Genomic DNA, 16,033 nt, shown 5'->3' on the forward strand with positions numbered 1-16,033 from the left:
CAGAGAGGAGGCAGGCTACCCCCAGAGCATGCACCACCTGGAAACAGTCGAGAAAGCCGGCAGGATGAAGCGATACAAGATTGCTAGTAGTCGTCTTGCTACTTTGTTGCGGTTTTGCAGGCGTCCTGAGCAGTCAACGGTCCATCCTTTGGCAGAAGGTGAAGAGGGAGATGCAGAGGAACTCTGGTGAGCTCTTGCATTCATTATCTGGTGAGATCCCCAAAGCAGAGACCCTACATAGCCAGAAAAGGAGGTTTGGCTACCTAGGAAGGAGGATTGGCTACCAAGAGAGGTAAGACCCTATCAGAAGGAGCCTCTGACGTCACCTGCTGGCACTGGCCACTCAGAGCAGTCCAGTGTGACACAAACACCTCTGTTTCCAAGATAGCAGAGGTCTGGGACACACTGGAGGAGCTCTGGGCACCTCCCCTGGGAGGTGCAGATCAGGGGAGTGGTCCCTCCCCTTTGTCCAGTTTCACGCCAGAGCAGGGCTGGGGGATCCCTGAACCGGTGTAGACTGGCTTATGCAGAGATGGGCACCATCTGTGCCCATCAAAGCATTTCCAGAGGCTGGTGGAGGCTACTCCTCCCCAGCCTTCACACCTATTTCTAAAGGGAGAGGGTGTTACACCCTCTCTCAGAGGAAGTCCTTTGTTCTGCCTTCCTGGGCCAGGGCTGCTGGACCCCAGGAGGGCAGAAACCTGTCTGAGGAGTTGGCAGCAGCAGCAGTTGTAGTGGAGGCCCCGGAAAGGCAGTTTGGCAGTACCCGGGTTCTGTGCTAGAGACCCGGGGATCATGGAATTATCCCCCCAATGCCAGAATGGCATTGGGGTGACAATTCCATGATCTTAGACATGTTACATGGCCATGTTCGGAGTTACCATTGTGGCGCTGTACATAGGTAGTGACCTATGTACAGTGCACGCGTGTAATGGTGTCCCCACACTCACAAAGTCCGGGGACTTTGCCCTGAACGATGTGGGGGCACCTTGGCTAGTGCCAGGGTGCCCACACACTAAGTAACTTTGCACCCAACTTTCACCAGGTGAAGGTTATACATATAGGTGACTTATAAGTTACTTAAGTGCAGTGGTAAATGGCTGTGAAATAACATGGACGTTATTTCACCCAGGCTGCACTGGCAGGCCTGTGTAAGAATTGTCAGAGCTCCCTATGGGTGGCAAAAGAAATACTGCAGCCCATAGGGATCTCCTGGAACCCCAATACCCTGGGCACATCAGTACCATATACTAGGGAATTATATGGGTGTACCAGTATGCCAATGTGAATTGGTAAATTTAGTCACTACCCTGTTAGTGACAAATTTGGAAAGCAGAGAGAGCATAACCACTGAGGTTCTGGTTAGCAGAGCCTCACTGAGACAGTTAGACATCACACAGGGAACACATACAGGGCACATACATATGAGCACTGGGGCCCTGCCTGGCAGGGTCCCAGTGAAACATAGACTAAAACAACATATATACAGTGAAATATGGGGGTAACATGCCAGGCAAGATGGTACTTTCCTACATATATGACACACATTAAACTGTCCGCCATGAGTAGCAGCAGTAGAAATTGACTACTGTCTGTCCTGTATGCAGGGACAGGTGGAAGTGACCTCTCTCCGCTGGTGTTCGGCGTCATGACGGTCTGCACGGCAGTACACTCCTCATTGGCTAACATGGAGCTCTGTGGAGCACAGGGACCAATGATGATCAATGCTGGCAGTGACGATGTTCCCCAGTGCGGCGTGTCTGCCATTTTCTCTGTGCCACTTCACTTTATTCCTGACTCTCTACTGATCAACACCTCCAATGCATATGCTGCTGTGTCCTATGTCTTGAACCCGCGATGGCCCGTGCAACAGAGGAGAGGACCCAAGCCTTCACATCGGAGGAGTTGGAGAAGCTGGTGGATGGGGTCCTTCCCTTGTATTGGCAGTTGTATGGGCCTCCAGACCAACAGGTGAGTACATCATGGCTACGTTCGATGCGGCATGAGTACATGAAGATGTATGTGTGTGCTGGCAATGTGTCATTTGGGGGAGTTTGGCTGCATGCAATGTGTATGCAGAGGAATAGGTCATATGTATCCCTAATGTGGGATCTATGCAGTATGTAAGACATATCTGTAACAGAATGGTGTGCTGAGTTCATGGTGTCCATTCGTCTGTGTTCCTTATACAGGTCAGTGCCCATGAGAAGAAAGAGTTGTGGCTTGCCATCACCAAGGACTTGCGGACCCTGTGGGTCCATAGCCGGAGAGCAAATACTGCAGGAAATGAGGAAGGGGCCTGACCCCCCTAATGGTTGGCATACTGACAGTGGCCAATCCTGAGTTGGATGGGTGCTTGAGGGCAGCACAGCAGCCACAAAGGGGTGAGTACAGACTGTGTGGTATTACTATTTTGCTGCCTGCCATGGGGATTGGGTACAAGGTACTAGTCAGTGGATGTCCTAATATGCTGGTTCAGCTATTCTTGTGGAGTCCTGCTTAGAAATGTAGGGTGGTATGTACATTGGCATAGGTAAGTAGCTGGCATCCATGGCAGACATGGCTTAGTGAGTCCCAGTATTTGTGCAGATGGTCGTGTTTGGGTTCTTCTTTGCTGTTGCTCCCAGGTAATGGTTTGTCATTGTGGTTCATACTGCACAGTGTTAGTCCCAGTGAGTGATTGTGATGTGTATACCATATGTGCTGTTGTTACTGTGATTGACCCTTTGCTCCCTTTCTTTTTCTTCCACCCTCTCTCCTTTTCTCATCCTACCCTTGGGTGTATTAGCATCATCTGGCAAAGAAGCAGGGCTAGTGGCGAGTAGGGGAACTGCAGCCCGCGGGAGGCAGAGTCTGCTGAGGTGACCAGTGGGTTGGTGGGCGAGGGGAGCACCGTGGGGGAGACTGGAGCTACAACATCTGACTCAGAGTCCTCCTCCGATGGAAGTTCCCTGGTGGTGGCAGACCCCTCTGGGACCACTGCAGCTAAAAAATCCTCCATCACCCCCCATATCAGCACCACCTTTCCAGTAGCCCCCCACCCAGTTGCCCGTGCCCGCTCATCCAGGAGGGTGGGCATCTCCTCCGCCCCAGGCACCTCAGGCTCTGCCCTCACTGACAAGGCTATTGATCTCCTGAGATCCATCTCTCTAGGGCAGTCAACCACAGTGAATGCCATCCAGGGGCTGGCATCCCAGATTCACCAATGCAATGCATACCTGGAGGGCATTCACAGTGGCTTGGCTGCCCTACAGAAATCGTTTCAGGCTCTGGCCTCCTCTTTGACAGCAGCCGGTATCCTTGGTTCTTCCGTCCCCCATCCAACTACCTGTTCCCAGCCCAAAAGCCCCCAACCCATCCAATCACACAATCAGACAAGCATGTACCCAAGACAACAGACAGGACTTGTACAGACAAGCAAAGGCACCACACTTCACTTCACAAGCAAACACAGCCAACTCACAGAAGCATGTACAACAACAACCACTGCCTCCACTGTCTCCCCCTTCTCCTCCTCCCTCACAGTCACATAAACACACATACCTACATGCATCTTCAGTCCCAGATCCTGCCACCTGTACCGCCTTGCACACAGTCACCACAACAGCAAACATGCAGACTAGCACTCCAATTACCACATGCGCATTCACCACCTCCAAAATCACAACCTCATGCAGCATACCCACATCACTTGTAGACACCACAACAACATACATACACACATCCTGTTTGTCCTCTCCCTCCCTGCCTGCCCACCCACCTCCAAAAACACATAAACACTCCAACTCAGACACACAACAGCCATCCACCACAAACATGCACACTGTCCATGCACGTGCAACCAAGTCCAGCACATCTGCTCCTCCTACAACCACTCCCTCTACCTCCACTCCCAAACCTCCTCCCACAGGCCTCCCCATTGGACCTAAGAAACTTTTTATTTCCTGCCTTGACCTCTACCCTCCTCCCTTGTCCTGCCCATAAGAGGAAGATCCCTCTCCCCCAGCCTAGTACCTCCAGCTCACAGTCCACTCCTGTTCATCCCCCTGCAGCTCCACCTGTCACTAAGGGGCACAAGAGTGGCATTCTGGCCCCCGCCCCAAGAAACCACCTCTGCCCCCGAAGCAATGGGGCAAGGACCCATCCCCTCCCAAACCACAGTCGAAGGACCCCTCTCCCAAAAAGAAACCCCCACCCCCTGAGGTGCCTGCCTACAATCACCATGATGCCCGTGCCCAGTGAAGTGATTTGGGCTGTCAGGAGTCAAGTTGGGCCTTGGACGTTGCCCTGTTGCTTTTGCCTGACGTTGGACTGGCCAATGGCCATTTGTATATGGTTGCCTCTTCAGTTGTGAGCACAGGTTCACCGAATTACTGAAATTAGACCTACGGTATGTGTCCTGGCTTTCTTTACTCATGGCTTAAGTTGGTGTAGGATTCCTCTTCAGATAGTTCTTGGTGTGTGTGTATGGTGTGTATTGTGCGTGTGTGTGTGTGTGTGTCACTCTCCCCATCCTCCCTTGTGTGCTAGGCAGCTGTACTCACCATCTTCGTCTTCATTGGTGTTGCTGCTCCTGGACTGCCATTGCATAGTACAGCATTAGCAGGACTTCCATGGCGGTGGCGGACTCCTCTGTGCCCCTGGAGGTGAGTGTCACCTTTTATATGATTCATTTCCGCCAGGCTTTTGGTGGCAGTGGTTCCGCCCCGGAAATCCTGGCGGTCTGCTATGTCATTATACTGTATTATGGGTGGAATGTTGTCTTCCGCCAGCCTGAAGGCGGCAACCGACGTGGTCAGTGGACGAACCGCACTGGCGGTTCGGGGGGTACATTGGCTGTCTTTGGAGGGATCAACACAATGGTCAGAATTTGGTGGTCTTCACGGCCAGCCTGGTGACAGTACTACTGCTGACTGCCAATGTCATAATGAGGGCCATGATATAGATGAAGTGTGATGGCAATTGCCATTGCCTAGCTATGATATGTATTATCACAAATTACCATGTTTTGCTGTGACTATGGGAGGTATATGTTGACAATTTTCCTCCCTATCTGTCTCTCTCCCTCTCCCTCCTTCTCTCTCTCTTTGTGTTCATCGGTATCGTCTGGCGAAGGAGAAGGGGCACAGGCGAGTGGGGAAGCAGCAGCCCACAGGACCCAGGCTGGCAGCAGTGAGAGCGAGGCACCCAGTGGATGGAGGGCGAGGAGAGTGCCACTTGGGAGACCTGATCTACTACCTCTTCTTCGGAATTCTCCTCTGGTGGAATTCTCCCTGGCAGTGGTGGACCCATCTGGGACCAACCCAGCACCATTTTTGTCTGTCACACCCCCTTACTACCACCGCCCTCACAGTTGCTCCTCACCCAGTTGCCCGTGCCCACTCACCCAGGAGGGTGGGCGTCTCCTTCGCTGCTGGCACCTCTGCCCCTGCCCCAGTCAGCCCTGCTCCCTCGGTGAGGAGGCTATTGACCACCTGAGGTCCATCTCTCTGGGTCAGTCGACTATCGTGAATGCCATCCAGGGACTGGCAGGTCAAGTCCAACAGAGCAATGCGTTCCTGGAGGGCATTCACTGTGCCATAGCTGGCCTACAGAGATCTTTCCAGGCTCTGGCCTCCACTCTGATGGCAGTCAGTGTCCCTTTGTCTTCCATCCCCTCTCCAACTAGCTCTTCCCAATCCCAAACCCCTCTCCCTATACCCATCCAATTCACACGTACACAAAAGCATGCATCTACCTCAACAGACAAGGGTAGCTCAGACAAACACAAGCACCACAAGAACTGCCACTGGCATGCACACAAGCAACACCCAACTGCAGTCACAACAACATCCACTCCCTGCACTGTCTCTTCCACTTCCCCTTCCTTCACAAACACTAAACCAGACATACCTGCAGCCACCACACCATCATTGACGGATCCAGTCATCAGTCCTATCTTCCCCACAGTCTGCACAATATCAGACAAACAGACATCTACCCCAGTCTTCACTTCCTCACCACAACCACAGACACCCCCACATGTATCATACCTACAGAAACCACCCCAACAGACAGTTACCCATTTCCCATGGCATCTCCATACACCTCCTCCAAAGACGCCTAAATACCTGCACTCACCCATCCTGCAGACACCCAGGACCCACAAGCATTCCACAAACGCACCTGCACCCACCAAGACATCCACGAAGACACATCTCACAACCACTCCCTCTCCCTCTACTCCAAAACCCTTTTGCCATGATGCCCCGAGTTTCTAAGGAACATTTCCTCAAGGAATTTTTCTCTGTTCCCTACCCATCTCCCACCCTGTGAAACCCCCAAGTGCTCTGTGTCCCTCCCCAAGTCCAGCCCTTCCACCTCCAAGTCCTCCCCTGCCCCCCTTGATAATGCCAATGCCCCTCCCCCTTGTAAGAAGTTTGCCCAAGGCAAGGACCCCCGTCCCCAGCCCAGACCCAAGCCCAAGGACCCCCATCCCAAGCCAAAACTAAGCCCAAGGACCCACCCTCCCAAGCCCAAACCCCCTTTTATCCCCCTCATCCCTGAGGTGTGTACATGCCCCCTTGCAGCCCCTACCCTGAGGAGGTCATTTTGTAGTCAGGAGTCAAGTAGGGGCACAGTGAAGTGTCATTAGTGCGTTTGGCACTTAGATCTTTGGACTGGCCAATGGCCACATTGATGTTCCTAGTTCAAAATTATTTATGATATTTACTGTTGTGAATACATCTGGATCAACCTGGTGTTGGGTTTGATGGTAAAACTTGTCCTGTCTTTCTTTCTACAGGGCTGTTTAGTGTTTGTAGGCTTTGGTTTGTGTGTGTGACATGTGTATGTGAGGGCTGTGCTAGCTTTTGTTCCTGGCTTGCATGTTGTGTGTGTGGCTCTGCCATTTGTCCCACTGTCATTGTTGTGTATTGTGTGTAGGATACATTTGTGTTTGTTACATGCATGTATGTATGTGATGTATGTAATGTTTGTGCAGAGATGTTTAATGGTTGTGTTGTGTGCCCTTGTGTGGTCTTTATGTGTGTGGTGGTGGCTATTTCATATGCATTGTGTGTTGTGTGCGTAATGTGATAAATGATTTGTTGTATGGCAGTGTGATTGTGTTGATTGGTTGTGTGGTGCTATGTGTTGTTGTAAGCATGTATGGTCATGTGGAGGTGTGTAGTGAGATTGCCTGGCCTAGCGTTTGTGTAGTTCTAGCTGTGATGTCATTGTGTCACTTGGTGGTTTGGTGAATGTTTGTGTTGGACAGTGCCGGTGCCATGGGTATGCAGGTTGGTGTCTCCATGGCATGTGTGTGCTGGCGGTGGTGTGTACAGTACGGGTGTGCATGTGTGTAGTATGGGTGTGCGTGAGTGTACGTAGTTGTGTGTGTGTTCGTACATGTGTGTGGCCATCGCAAGCCGTCCCAGCTGTGTATGTTGTGTATGCGTGGGTACTGATGCCTTTTTCTCCAGTGTCCCGTGGGTGTGCATCCTTATAGTTGTTGTCTTTTTCACAGTCGCTGGTTCCCGAGTCAAGCAGGAGCAGTGGGGAGACCTCCAGTTCTGGTTCCATGGCGGCTCTGGGCAGGTATGTGTTCCTGAAGGTGAGTGTTTCCTTTTATTGCGTTGGTTTCCACCAGGGTTTTTCGTGGTGGTGCGACCGCTGTGGAAACCTTGGTGGTGTGCAGCCTCGTAATGTGCCCGGCTGAAACATGGTCCCCGCCAGTCTGAAGGTGCCTACTGCCATCCGCGACGGCCTAACCACACTGGCGGTAGTTTGGCTGTGTTCTGGGACCGCCAAACTCATAATAACCCCCTTTGTGTCAGCTCTTTGGCTTTGCTATTCTGGTTTGCAGGTTTTTAGGTGGCTGAGTATATGTGAATTTGATGATCTTGTCATTCTTGTGAGATGGGTTTAAGTATTCATTTTTGTGTTCATTTGCATTTTTGATGTGGTAAGCATTGAGTTGTCATTGAACGTTTGTGATTCTTGGTGGAGTTTTGGGTATGGGATTCACTGGGATCCACGATTTTGAAATATTCATATTTGTAGAGCTTTTCTGTAAAGTTGAGGTGCTTTATTGTGAGGAGCCACATATACACATTCACACAACTATAGAGCATTTCCCTGAATCACTAAAGGACTATTTCCCTCTGTGTTCTTATTTAGATTGGTGATTGTTTATTTCATTGCAGGGACATGGAAATAGACGTACTGATTGGGGTCGGTTGACGCTGGTTGTAGGCTAGCCTTAGTGTGATTGATAGTGCAGAGACGTATTATTACCTCTCTCATTGAAATTGATTTACCCCTCCTTTTCTTTCTTTCTTTAGGTAAGGTAGACAAGAGTGTTGTTGTTTACATGTAAATTTTATTTGTTTGACCTTTACCTAGCTACTCTGTGATTAGTTTAGTGTCATTGTTTGTGTGTGGTTTGTTTGGAATCAGTTTAAGTAAAGGGTTCTACATTTAAAAAGCATTCAGCTCCTTTTATTAAAGAAGAGAAAATTCCTTCAGAAAATTTGTCTACCTATACAATGATGTTGCATTTGAGTATCCATGTGTGTATGAGGTTAAGAAAAAGGAATGAGAGTAATTCTGGTGACAAGAACATGCAATTTCCTTTAGAGGGTACCTTCAGTTTGAGAAAGTTTGATTACTTGAGATGGAGGATGTTTGAGAGAAAGCCACAACCTGAATGAAAGATAGCCAGAAAAAATAATGGTAGCTCAGACAAAACATTTTCAGAGAGATGCTAGATGTCAATAAATTGATTTGGGTGATTCTAGTTGTGTTAGTAGTGAAAATACAAGTGCAAATTCGTATATATATAGGACATAGGTATTCACCGAATTTGTAATCAGAATGTACACATTACTCCTCAAGCTAGTGGTAGAGGTGTTGAGAACAGTTCAAATGTAAATGCTAACATTAACATGTTGAAAAAGAGTACCCCTCTGTCATCACTCTGATCGTCTTGGACATTGGAAGTGAGAATGTAGATTGAATCCAGATCAAATTCTGAATGATTTTGTTGCCCAAATGCAGAAGAGTCCAAATGGAGCATGATAAACCTCCCAGCCCTATCCCCAGCCCCAGCCCAACTGGTTCCTGTGCACAATATAAAGAATCAAGGCAAGTTTTAAACGAATATACCTGTAGCTCCAGTGATGCAGCAAAATTTACAAAATAAAATGCCTATTCTTCAGCAAAGTCTATGGATATAAAAGATGAGAGTTTCTTATAAATGTGTCCAATTCACAATGACTTTGCCTGAGGTGGAAGGAGGATTGCATGCTTGGTGCAGTCCTAACAACAGACCACAGTGGCCTATATGTAGAAAGTGAAGTGAATGGCCACCCAGCATCATATTTGATCTTTAAAGGTGATAGCCACTCTACTGTTTATTCCATGTATGTTCCATACTTCTCTTGGGAGAACAAAACCAAGTTGTTGGTATTAGTAAATAACAATTAAAGTTTCAGCAAATATTCTTGGAAACATTTGTTTACTCAAAAACACACACACACATTCAAGGCACTGCACAACTTAGGCTCCTGGTACCTCAACAGTTGTATCTCCTTTCACCCAGATACCTCTGCTCTGCAAGACTCCTACTCACACTCGTTCCATGCATACACAGAACCAGAGAAGGAAAGGTGTTCTCTTACATTGCTCCCAAAGTGTGAAACTGCCTCCCATTCCACATCAGAACCTCATCCTCTCTTCCTGCATTCTGGAAGAAGCTGATGCCCTGACTTTTAAATTAACCAAGCTACCATAGGCAGGGCTAGGCACACACACCTGCTCAGGACCAGGATACTCTTACGCTTTAAAATTACACATAACAGAACATATAACATAACATGTGACGCAAGACCTGTTTAGGTAGGGACCTCCTCAGTAAAATAAATTAAGTGATTTATTGTTCACTGGATGGTGTTCAATTCAAACACAAGATGAAGTCTTATCTTTCAAAATTAAACCAAACATGTCTAGTGTTCATTTGTTCAAAGTAATTACAAAAGATGATTTTGCCTCCTGCTTTAAGACATAAAATGAAGGAAGAGGTATGTGATTTCACAGGCAAAGAGGTAGGAATAATTAAATGTGGAGAGCCATTACAATATGCAATTAAATTGAACAAAATGGGTCATTCTAAGTGAAATGCTGGGCAGCGCTTGCAACTCTTCTGTGATGCGAACAAGCAGAAAATGGAGGATGGTCTAAGATATTTGAAAATCAACAAAATTGTAGTGCCCTGTTTGTGAGAAAGTAGCCTCTTTCTAGCATGGTTACCCCCATTTTTTGCCTGTTTGTGAGTGTTTGTCAGTGTGTTTTGACTGTCTCACTGGGATCCTGCTAGCCAGGACCCCAGTGTTCTTAGTTAAAACCCTATTTGTCAGTGCGTTTTGACTGTCTCACTGGGATCCTGCTAGCCAGGACCCCAGTGTTCCTAGTTTGTGGCCTATGTATGTGTTGTCAGTAGCGCTTAACTGTGTCACTGAAGTTCTGCTACCCAGAACTTCAGTGCTTATGCTCTCTCTGCTTCTAAATTAGTCACTATAGTTCAGTGACTTCATTTTCCAATTCCAATTGGCACACTGGACCCCCCTTATAAGTCCCTAGTATATGGTCCCTAGGTACCCAGGGCATTGGGGTTCCAGGAGATCCTTATGGTCTGCAGCATTTCTTTTGCCACCCATAAGGAGCTCAGACAAACCCTTTCACAGGACTGCCACTGCAGCCTGCGTGAAACAGTGCACACGCTATTTCACAGCCATTTTCACTGCACCTAAGTAACTTATAAGTCACCTATATGTCTAACCTTTATTTACTGAAGGCTAGGTGCAAAGTTACTGAGTGTGAGGGCACCCTTACACTACCAAAGGTGGCCCCACACTGTCCAGGGCCAAATTCCCGGACTTTGTGAGTGCGGGAATGCCATTACACACGTGCACTACATATAGGTAAATGTCTATATGTAGCTTCATAATGGTAACTCTGAATACCGCCATGTAAGGTTTCTAATATCATGGAATTGTCCCACCATTCCAAATCTGGTATTGGGGGGGCGATCCGATGCATCCTGGGGGTTCCACCATGGACCCCCAGTACTGCCAAACCAGGTCCCTGAGGCTTGCACAGCATCTACAGCTGCTGCCACCTCACGAACAGGGTTCTGCCCTCCTGGGGTCCGAGCATCTCAGTCCCAGGAAGGCAAAACAAAGCATTTCCTTTGGGAGGATGCTGTTACACCCTCTCCCTTTGGAAATAGGTGTAACAGGCTGGGGAGGGGTAGCTTTCCCCAGCCTCTGGAAATGCTTTAAAGGGCACAGATGGTTCCCTCCATGCATACGCCAGTCTACACTGGCTCAGGGACTCCCAGTCCCTGCTCTGACACGAAACTGGACAAAGGAAAGGGAGTTGACCATTCCCCTGTCCATCTCCACCCCAGGGGTGGTGCTCAGAGCTTCTCCAGTGTGTCCCAGACTTCAGCCGTCTTGTTTTCCAAGGTGTGGGGACACTCTGGAGGCCTCTGAGTGGCCAGTGCCAGAAGGTGACATCAGAGACCCCTCCAGATAGGTCCATACCTCATTAGGTAGCCAATCCCCCTCCAAGTGCTATTTAGGGTCTCCTGTGGGTTTTTCTTCAGATTCTTCTTGCAGGTTGCCAGCAGGAATCCTCTGCAACTACTATTTCATCCTCTGACCTCGGATCGACTGTCCCAGGAACCGCTGTAACAGCAACAAAGTATCCAGCCTGCTCCTTGAAACACAGGTGTTGGACCCCTTTGACACAGACTGTCCTAAGGTCCTGTTGTCCACATTTGGAGGAGGTAAGAGCTTGCCTTTCCTGTTTTGCGACAGTACCCCTGTGCACCACATCATCTTCAACTCCTAAGGCAACTGTGCATTGTTTGCAAGAATCCTTCATGCACAGCCTAGCCCAGGTCCCCAGCACGCTCTCCTGTGACGTTCAACTCGCTGAGTTGTTCTCTGGCGGCGTGGGGCCTTCTTTTGTAGTGCTGCAACAACCGCAATTTGTACCTTCTTTGTCCCCATGTCCTGGGACCTCCGTGGGTGCTGCCTGGTCATCTCTGGGTTCCCTCCAGTGTTGGGAGTCCCCTCCACCTCCTCTGTCCGAGTTTAGTCCCCCAGGTCCTCCCGGTTCCAGCCAGCACCACTTTGACTCAATCTTTGACTTTGCTTGAACCAAGGCTAGTTGGACGAATCCAGTGCCGAAACTCACCTGCATCCAACATCTCCACGTGGGAGATCCATTGCATCATGCAGGAACTCGCAGCCATCTTCCTGTGGTGCATTTCTGTAGTCTTCGTCCAATCGGGAACTCTTCTTTTGCACCCTCTTCTAGATTGGCAGGTGCTCCTGTCCTTCCTGGAACTTTTTCCAAGTCTGGACTTGGTCTCCTCTCTTTGCAGGTCTTCAGGTCCAGGAATCCACTATTTGTAGCTTGCAGGCTTGCTTGGTTCTTGCAATAACTCTAATAATGACTTGGAGTATGTCCTAAGGAAGCTTTCAGTACTTTACTCCTACTTTCCTGGGCTCTGGGGTGGGGTATTTTACTCACCTTTGTGGTTTTCTTACTCTCTCAGCGATTCTCTACACACTACACTTGTCTAGGCGGGAATTTGTGTTTCGCATTCCACTTTCTTAGTATATGGTCTGTGTTGCCCCTAGACCTATTTTCTCCTATTGCATGCTATAGTATTTCCTATTGTATGCACTATCCTATGTCTAATTACTTACCTTATTTTGGTGTCTAGTGTGTATATTGTGTGTAATACTTACCTCCAGAAGGAGTATTGCCTATAAGATATTTTTGGCCTTGTGTCACCCAACTAAACTACCTTTATTTTTGGTAACACTGAGTATTGTCTTTACTTGTGTATGGTAAGTACTGTGTAACTATAAGTGGTATTGCAGGAGCTTTGCATGTCTCCTAGTTCAGCCTAAGCTGCTCTGCTATAGCTACTTTTATCAGCCTAAGTTGCTAGAACACTACTACATTTGACTAATAAGGGATAACTGGACCTGGTATAAGGTATAAGTACCCAAAGTACCCACTACAAACCAGGCCAGCCTCCTACATTGGAGGCGCAGCAGTGGGATAAGTACTTCCAATTGCTTCATCACTTTGTTACTGGTGCTTTTCACAAGAAAAGCTTGTTCCAATACTTTGAGCTATACATAATTATACCTAAAAGTAATTTCTAAATTCCTAAAAAGTTCTTTAAACTTTGCAAAGGTTTTTATAAAGTTTCTTAAACGTTTCTTCTTTTCTCTAAAAAGTTAGATGTGCTAGTCTACTAACTTTTTACTCACTTTCCTAAACTCTTTTTCTTTCAACATGTCTTCCGTAGAAGCTACCCCTACAGTTGTGAAAACAACATATGAGAATCTTAACTTTAAAAGTTTGAGGGGGCTCTGCATTGAAAGGAATTTAGGGATTGGGAAGAAGCCCAACAATTAATTCCTTTTAAATCTTCTCCTAAAGGATGGACAGGGACTTAGCACTGGTCAGAATCAGACAGATGGAGAAGTTGAGGAAGATTCCAACCAGGGAGGCTCAGAGGACCACATTGATAATCCTGGGGAGGCTCCTTCCTCTCATCTTTCTATCAACAAACCCGCAGTGTAACTGGGAGTGGGAAGGATTCACACACTAGTAGGGCTCCCTTCACACCTAGAGGCCAAGTCACTAGGGTGGCTCAAGTTAGGGAAAGGCCAGCCTCTGCAAATTCCAATGTTACTTCTTTTTCAGATGCATCCCACAATTCTAACCCTGAGGACCAGGCCCTAGATAGGTAAGTCAGAAAGCTGAGGTTAGAAGAGGCCAGACTGAGGCTACAGCAGCAGCAGTTGGCCTTAGACAGGGAAAGGCAGGGGCTGGGGTTAGTTCCACATGGTGGCAGCAGCAGTTTCAAGAATTCTAATGCATGGGAACCTACATTTGATTCAAGAAATCTGCACAAAGTTGTCCTACCTTACAAGGATGGAGATGACATATACAAGTGGTTTGTTGAACTTGAGAGGGCCTGTAAAATTCAGAGGGTCCCTCAAGTTCAGTGGGCTGCTATCCTGTGGCTATCTTTCATTGGCAAGGGGAGAGACAGACTCCTTATTGTCAGGGAGGATGATGCAGATAACTACCATATACTCAAAACTGCACTTTTAGATGGTCTGGACTTAACCAGTGAACAATACAGGATAACGTTCAGAGAGACAAGAAAGGAGTCATCACAGGATTGGACCAATTTTGAAGACTGTTCAGTGAAGGCCCTAGAAGGTTGGTTAAATGACAGTAAGGTGACTGACTATGAAAGCCTATATAACTTGATTCTGAGAGAGCATGTATTGAATAATTGTGTGTCTGATGTGTTGCATCAGTATCTTGTGGACTCAGATCTGACCTCTCCCCAAGAACTGGGAAAGAAGGCATACAAATGGGTCAGAACAAGGATGAGCAGAAAAGCTCATAGAGGGGGTGACAAATACAGCAAGAAGAAGGATGGTAAGTCTCATGACAAGGGTGGGTACAAAGATAAAGGGGGTCATTACAACATTGGCGGTATAAGGCGCTTACCGCCGTGCAGAATACCGCCAATACACTGCCGCGGCCACGGTAGACCGCCACAGCTATTATGACACACATCTCGGAATCTGCCGAAATTCAGACACCCACACAACACAGCCACACCAAAGGTCAGCGATAAACATGCGGAAACAAATCCTCCATCTCCACGCCAACAGAAAAACGCCCATGCTATTACGACCCATGAATCCACGCAGCGGTCTTTCAACCGCGGTATTCCATTGGCTGTACACACCGCTGCGCTCAAAATACACACACAGCTCCAAAACACCGCCACATTGGACAATTCCAAATACACACACCTGAGACACATACACACACCACTCCCACACACCCAACACAATATAAAATACACACCCACATCACCCACAAACCCCTACAACCAAAAATTCTGAGAGAAGGCGAGAGATAGAGCACAGCTATTGACAACCCCATCACACCGAGGCACACAACACCATCACCCACACAACATCCACGCACAAAACACCACATACCACTACACTCACCACACACATACACCACCCCACACATCACACACACCACCCCATGTCACGCCAAAGACACCCCCGCTTCTCCGAGGAGGAGCTCAGGGTCATGGTGGAGGAAATCCTACGGGTAGAGCCACAGCTATTTGGCTCACAGGTACAGCACACATCAATAGCCAGGAAGATGGAGCTATGGCGAAGAATAGTGGACAGGGTGAACGCCGTGGGACAGCACCCAAGAAATAGGGAGGACATCAGGAAGAGGTGGAACGACCTACGGGGGAAGGTGCGTTCCGCAGTCTCCAGGCACAACATCGCGGTACAGCGGACTGGCGGCAGACCCCCACCTCCTCCCCCACAACTAACAACATGGGAGGAGCAAGTCTTGACCATTATGCATCCTGAGGGCCTCGGAGGAGTCGGGGGAGGATTTGACACTGGTAAGTCAAATCTTAACTATCATATCCCCCACCCTACCTGCATGTTATCACAAACCCCCACCCTCACACCCTCCCCTATCAACCCAAATCCTCACTAATCTACCCATGACACCAACCACCCATCCCAACACCAAGCCCTGCATGACACAACTAAGATGCTCACCCCTCACCAAAGCATGCCCACTGCACATACCCAGAACACCCCCCCAACCATCATCACACATGCCTCCACACAGGAATGCCTGCACTGGGATTCACGCACACCCACCCATTGCACACCATGAAACACACACATGCAATAATCATGTTCTTATACCCCTGCAGGAACCCGAAGGAACGTCACCACACCAGAGGGTCCAGACAACACCACTCCACCCCCAGAAGAGGCCCACAGTGACGACAGCAGCTCTGCCCCACTGGATCTTGATGACCAGCCCGGACCATCGTGGGCCTCAGGACAGTCGGTTCCCCTTGCCCAGCCACAGCCCAACACCGAGCTTC

This window comes from Pleurodeles waltl, chromosome 6 (assembly GCF_031143425.1).
Source record: "Pleurodeles waltl isolate 20211129_DDA chromosome 6, aPleWal1.hap1.20221129, whole genome shotgun sequence".
Lineage (NCBI taxonomy): Eukaryota > Metazoa > Chordata > Amphibia > Caudata > Salamandridae > Pleurodeles > Pleurodeles waltl.